This window comes from Rhinopithecus bieti, unplaced genomic scaffold (assembly GCF_001698545.2).
Source record: "Rhinopithecus bieti isolate Rb0 unplaced genomic scaffold, ASM169854v2 scaffold_21649, whole genome shotgun sequence".
Lineage (NCBI taxonomy): Eukaryota > Metazoa > Chordata > Mammalia > Primates > Cercopithecidae > Rhinopithecus > Rhinopithecus bieti.
In genome coordinates this window covers 1,839,432-1,845,431 of record NW_016811584.1, presented here as the reverse complement: position 1 = coordinate 1,845,431, position 6,000 = coordinate 1,839,432, and the positions used below count along the sequence as shown (strand labels likewise).

The 6,000-nt window shown below is 43.9% G+C and overlaps 1 protein-coding gene across 6 annotated transcripts in view; it reads left to right on the top strand.

Moving 5' to 3' along the window:
• The window catches only part of ARHGEF3 (Rho guanine nucleotide exchange factor 3), a 348,389-nt gene that overhangs the window by 175,789 nt on the left and 166,600 nt on the right, over positions 1-6,000 (top strand). The gene's annotated exons all lie outside the window — the stretch shown is intronic.

Sequence of the window (6,000 nt, the reverse complement as noted above, 5' to 3'; positions counted from 1 at the left end):
AAAAAAAAAAAAAAAAAAAAAAAAAAAAGATCTGGTTTGAATTTAATAATTACAAATGACTAATCAGGGACTATTTGCTGCCAAGTCAGGAGCTGCACTCTCTCAATCAGTACGTTTTTGCTGCTCTGGTCACCTGGTTATTAAATAGAAAAGCCCAGTGATTAAATAACAGGGTTGTTCTGACACTAATCAATTCAATCTTGGCCATTTAAAATTAAGTCAGGCTTGCAGTAGCCCTTGTCTCTGTGAAAGAAGTGGGAACGACACAGTGCAAATGTGACTGAAGGTATCCAGAGAGTGTTTGTGGATAGTCCTCTGGGACATGGGTAGTTGGAGAGAGTCAGGCAGCATACCAGGTCTCCTGCCCATCATTCTGCAGTATCCCCCCATCTCTAATACCCTCCCTGCCTGACTCTCAACATCAAATAACAACAAAATACTTATGCCAGCAGTGACAGTAGTAGTAATAATAATTACGATAATAACCACAGTAGCAATAATACATTTTTTAAATCTCTTGCCATATGTCTGGCTCTGTTTGAAATATTTTATTTCCTTTAATACTTGAAATAACCTCATGATGGAGAAAACCAAAGCTTATAGAACTGCTTTATATAGACACTGACGTATCCCATACACCTAGAACCTGCCTGGCACATAGTAAATGCTCAGTAAATATTTGTTGAGTGAATGAAGGAATAGAGAAGTAATTTGCCCAAGGTCACACAAAGGTGAGCTGGATTTTGAACTGTCTCATTTATACTCTTAGTTTCTTTGAGGTATGTGGGTAAATGCCTTGTGGGTCTTTTTATATTGTTTTAAAACACATATGGTTTTAAACAATTATTTATTTATTTATTTAGAGAAGGAGTCTTGCTGTGTCACCCAGGCTGGAGTGCAGTGGTTCAATCTCGGCTCACTGCAGCCTCTGCTTCCTGGGTTCCAGCGATTCTCCTGCCTCAGCCTCCTGGGTAGCTGGGATTACAAGTGCACGCCACCACACTCGGTTAATTTGTGTATTTTTAGTAGCGATGGGGTTTCACCATGTTGGCCAGGCTGGTCTCAAACTCCTGAACTCAGGTGATCTGCCCACCTTGGCCTCCCAAAGTGCTGGGATTACAAGCGTGAGCCACCACGGCCATTAAACAAATATTTAAATGTATTTTACATTATTTTTATGTATTAATTTAAAGGAAACGCAGATTGTTTTAAACAATGTACAAAGAGAAATAGCATCATATGCAGAGACGTCAGTGGTTTGGCAGTCAGGGTGGCCTCGAGAAAATCCTCTCTCCAGCACTTACTTACTTTGTGACCTTGAGCAAGTTACTGAAGCCTTCCTGAGCTTCAGTGTCCTTCTCTGTTAAAATGAACACCGTAAAGCTTACTTAAACTGGGCTGAGGAGAAGCTTAAATGGCACCGTCCACTAAACTGAGAGCGTAGTCCTTGGCTCATAGTAGGTGCCCAATTCCAGCGTCTGTTTCCCTCCAGTTTTGTATTGGAAGGTACCTGGTGATTCTCTCAAAACCTCAAAGGAGGTCTGGAGAGGGTGGAAGCTAAGCCAGGTAAGGATACACTATTCAGGCTTGGACCATGGCCAGTTCTTCTGAGAATCTATTGTCTCGAACTCCTGACCGCAGGAGATCCACCTGCCTCGGCCTCCCAATGTGCTGGGATTACAGGCTTGAGCTACCATGCCTGGCCCCCTGGTCGCTGTTTAAAGAAGCATGAGAGGGTTTTTTCAGCACCTGAGCACTTCTAGAAAGTGTCTATAGCAAATATATAACCTGCAAGGCTAAGGACTTAGAGACTACATGCAGGTCTATTGTTCCCACAAATTCTCTGTAACTGCCTTTCTCCCCGCCCCCATATAGGCACGTGGCATTGAGAACAAGGGGTCACGTGCCCATTAAGTTCATTTAGGGTTTGGTTCATCTGGCTGTTTCCTTTCCATCTGAGGTGTTATCAATCTTGGATTACTTGCTCTTAAAGCCCAGAGACTGAGTCCCCAGGCTGTTGCCTAGGGCAGTACATAGATAGATTCATTGGTCCGGGATGTGCCTCACCCTTGAACAGATCTGACATTCCTTTTCATAGGAGTAGAAATGGCCATTGTCCCACTTGGACCAAAGTCTAAGCAACTGTAATTTCTTTTAACATGTCTATGCATTTTAAGGAAAATAAATGCCCCACTGGTAAGAAAAAAAAAAGCTCTTATTTGAAAAACAAGAATCTTAGCTTGAATGGGCAGGTTTTGTCTCCAAGGAGATTTGAGGTTGAAGAATTTCAGCCTTCAGTGACCTTCACTTTTGAGGTTTTTGATTTAATTTTGGCTGCCCTATTGCCACCAGGTGGTTAATGAAAGGAAAAGGTGTCACCTCAAAAACACTGGCCTCCTTTATTCTTTCTTTTAGTCACCCATTCAGAAATTATTCACTGATCTACTGCTCAGCACAGGGCACTGAGGGGTTAAAGTTATGTGCTGAAATCAGAGAGCAGAGACTACAGCACAATTGTTGGGCTCACCCAAGGTGCTTTGTTTTCATAGTTGAAAGGGAAGTGGACTGTGCATTTGCTTCAGTAAATTTGACAAGAATAACAGGGTGGGTCCTTGGCTCCTCAAATTGGCTGGGAACCTGTCAGACCAAGTGTGCAAATGCACATTTCACACACAGTGCCCTTCCTGCCTGGGAATGCTCCCAGGTAACTGATCAGTGGTTTTTGATGCAGAGGAAGTAAAATGGCATTTTTTACTTCCTGTAGGCAATTCATAACAGGAGCTACCACTTACTGTACACCTACTATGTGCTGGGTCTTGTCACCCAACATCTATGATCCTCACAACAGCCTAACCTGGAAGGCATTATTTCTACTCTACAGATAACATCCCAGAGTCTCAACCTCCTCCTGATACCTCCCAAGATCCCAGGTATAATATGGTAGCCTCCCAAGGCAGGAGAAGCAGAACTCAGGAAGGGCATGGGGTTATTCTAGGCAGCAGGACGCCCTTGCTGCTGTGCCCCAATTCGTTCCCCAGCACATGTTGCTGATTGTGATCACAACATTCTCTGGCTTGCTATGCTGTGCAGTCCTTCTCAATACAGTACTCCAAACAGACACTACCAGACATTCTGGATGGCAAGTGAGACATAACCTATTTGCCACCAGTGCTTGCCGCCAGTGCCTGCTACCTGATAGCAGACACTGATAGCTCTTAAAACTAGAAAGGATCACAAAATTGATTTGGTCTAAACAATGTGTGCTGTGGTCTTGAAGACCAGTCTCTCTAGTAGAATAAAGGTTATTTTCTTGCCATATTCCTCATGCTCAACACCTTCCTAGACCTTCTGTGCAGGTCTGATGTGCCATCCCAGACTCTGGGACAGGACAGCATGGTGGGGAAGCACATAGTTTGAAGTAGGATAGACCCAGATTTGAATCCAGGCTCTGCTACTTGCTAATCATGAAACCCTGGACAAATTCCTGCCCCTTTTTGAGCTTCATCTCCTACTGTGTAGAATGGAGATAATACCATTGTCTACCTACCTCATGGGGTAGTTATGGGGATCGAATGAGATCATGCATGTAAGGATTTAGCTCTGTGCCTGACATGTAGTGAGTGTTCAATAGGCTAAAGTTTCCATTATTATTAGTCTGAATTATTATTATTAATAGTTCCAGTGAAGTTCAAAGTGAGTGCCATATCCTGTTGCACTCTCTGCTTTCTGAGATGCTCATTTGTTTATGTCTCCATGACTTATTTCCAACTGGTAATTTCTTCCATGAGCTACTCTGTAGATCACTGGCATGAGGTCAACATCCCAATATTCTGGAAATCCCAGTTCCTGGGTAGAACGTGAAATGTCTGTATGTGGCTTTTCCTTCTGTATGCCCTTCTTCACCAGGTCCTTTCTGTTCTCTCTTCCTGTGACCCTCTGGAGTTGGGCAATTGGTGAAGAGGATAAGCAAAGGGAGGAGGACCAAGAGCATCAACAAAATCCAGAAATGCTCTTTTAAGGGAATCTGGCTATGTAGCAGGGATTGTCCCGGGCTCTGGGACTGTGAGCATGACTGACCAAGTCCTGCCTTCATGGGCTTATGTCTCATGAAGAGGTCAACCAAAACCCAGAAAACAGTTAAATAAAATTATCTTTCTAAAATGGGTCTGCCCTGCTAGCCTCTGTCTTAGCACCTTATCTGACTCATTCATAACAGAGATCACAATCTGTAATGTCTTTGTTTTATTTTTACTCCAAATTAGTGGGCAGGGAACATGCCTGGCTCATCCACTGCTATATCCAAGGACCCAGAATGGGGCTTTGCCTATCCAAAGTGCTCAGTGAACACAGAGCAAATGAACAATTGACTAAGTGATGGTTTGTGAAATTTTCGTTCTGAGCCCAGAGTTTAAACTTCAGGCTACTTTTTTGTTGCTAGCACTGGTCAGTCACCTCCCTATGTAAGCCAATTGAAAAGATAATTCATTTTCATAATTCATGCAGTTTTTATTTTATAAAATGTGTGGGTTCCTTAAGGAGATCATTCTATCCCAGATTAACTGTCTATGGCTGAATTAAAAAGACCATTGGAGGCCATTTGTCTTCTGGATTTGACACTTGGAGCAGGTGGCACTATCTGGCAGGAACTGGGTCGGGGGAGCTCATGAGGCTTGACTCCAAAGCTGGGTAGTGTGTTGAATTGGTCTGGAGAGGGCTGCATGCCTGCGATGCCTGTGAGGAGAGGAGCTTCTCTGATTATTCCCTCTGCTGCATCAGTTTGCCTCTAGGCTACTGTCAACATGTCAGGTTGACAAAATCATTGAGCTCAAGGAATGGAGCTGTAGCACCATAAACCTCAATAATCTGGTAATACCAGGTTGCAGTATGTATCGGTGTAGCCTATGGTCTGGGCAATTCATAACAGGAGCTGCCACTTACTGTGCACCTACTATGTGCCAGGTCTTGTTGTTGCCCAACATCTGTGATCCTCACAACAGCCTAACCTGGAAGGCATTATTTCTACTCTACAGATAACATCCCAGAGTCTTAACCTCCTCCTGATACCTCCCAAGATCCTGGGTGTAATCCTGTAGCTTCCCAAGGCAGGAGAAGTAGAGCTCAGGAAGGGCATGGGGTTACTCTAGGCAGCAGGATACCCATGCTGCCATGCCCCAATTCATTGCCCAACACATGTTGCTGATTGTGATCACAGCATTCTCTGGCTTGCTATGCTGTGCAGTCCTCAATACAGTGCTCGAAGCAGACACTATCAGTCATTCTGGCAAGTGAGATGTAACCTATTTGCCACCAACCCTTTGAATAGTGTGTGTAAAAGGCTTTGCCCTAGAAATTAGAATCCTGGATTCAGAGTGTTATGCTGTAACCATGTAACTTTGAGCAAATTGCTTCTCTCTCCTGACCTCAGTTTATTAACCTGTAGGATGGAAATTATCCCATACCATATCTGGCTCAAAAAGTCACCATATAAATATAAGCTGGTGAACTGGTTTCACTGGCACTGAAGTCCTGTTTTTAATTGTACCTGGATGGTGAATCAATAAGGATCAGGCCCCTGTACAAACATGAAGCATCCTCAAAAATGGCAGCTGTGCCCGGAGTTGTGATCAGCATCTTCTCGAGGCTTCCCTCAAGGACCCTGAGTGGACTATCTGACTTCCTAAAAGTCACTGGATGAGCTTGTTAATGCAGATTGCTGGGCACCCTCCCAAATGACTGATTAAGCTTTCCTAGGGATGGCTCCTGGCATCAGCATCTCTGAATCATTCCTCAGGTGATTCTGCTGCACGCTGCACCACTGTTTCAGTGGAAAAATGTGTAGATTTAGAACGCCACTGCTCTGGATAGGACCATGTGGAACTTTGGGATTTTAAATATCTAGGTAGCTGCTTAGCAAAAAGAGGCCCCAGTCTCTTCCCCATCTTTGTCTGACAAACTCTTATTCATCTTTTAGGCCTATTCAAATGCCTCATCCTCTGGGAA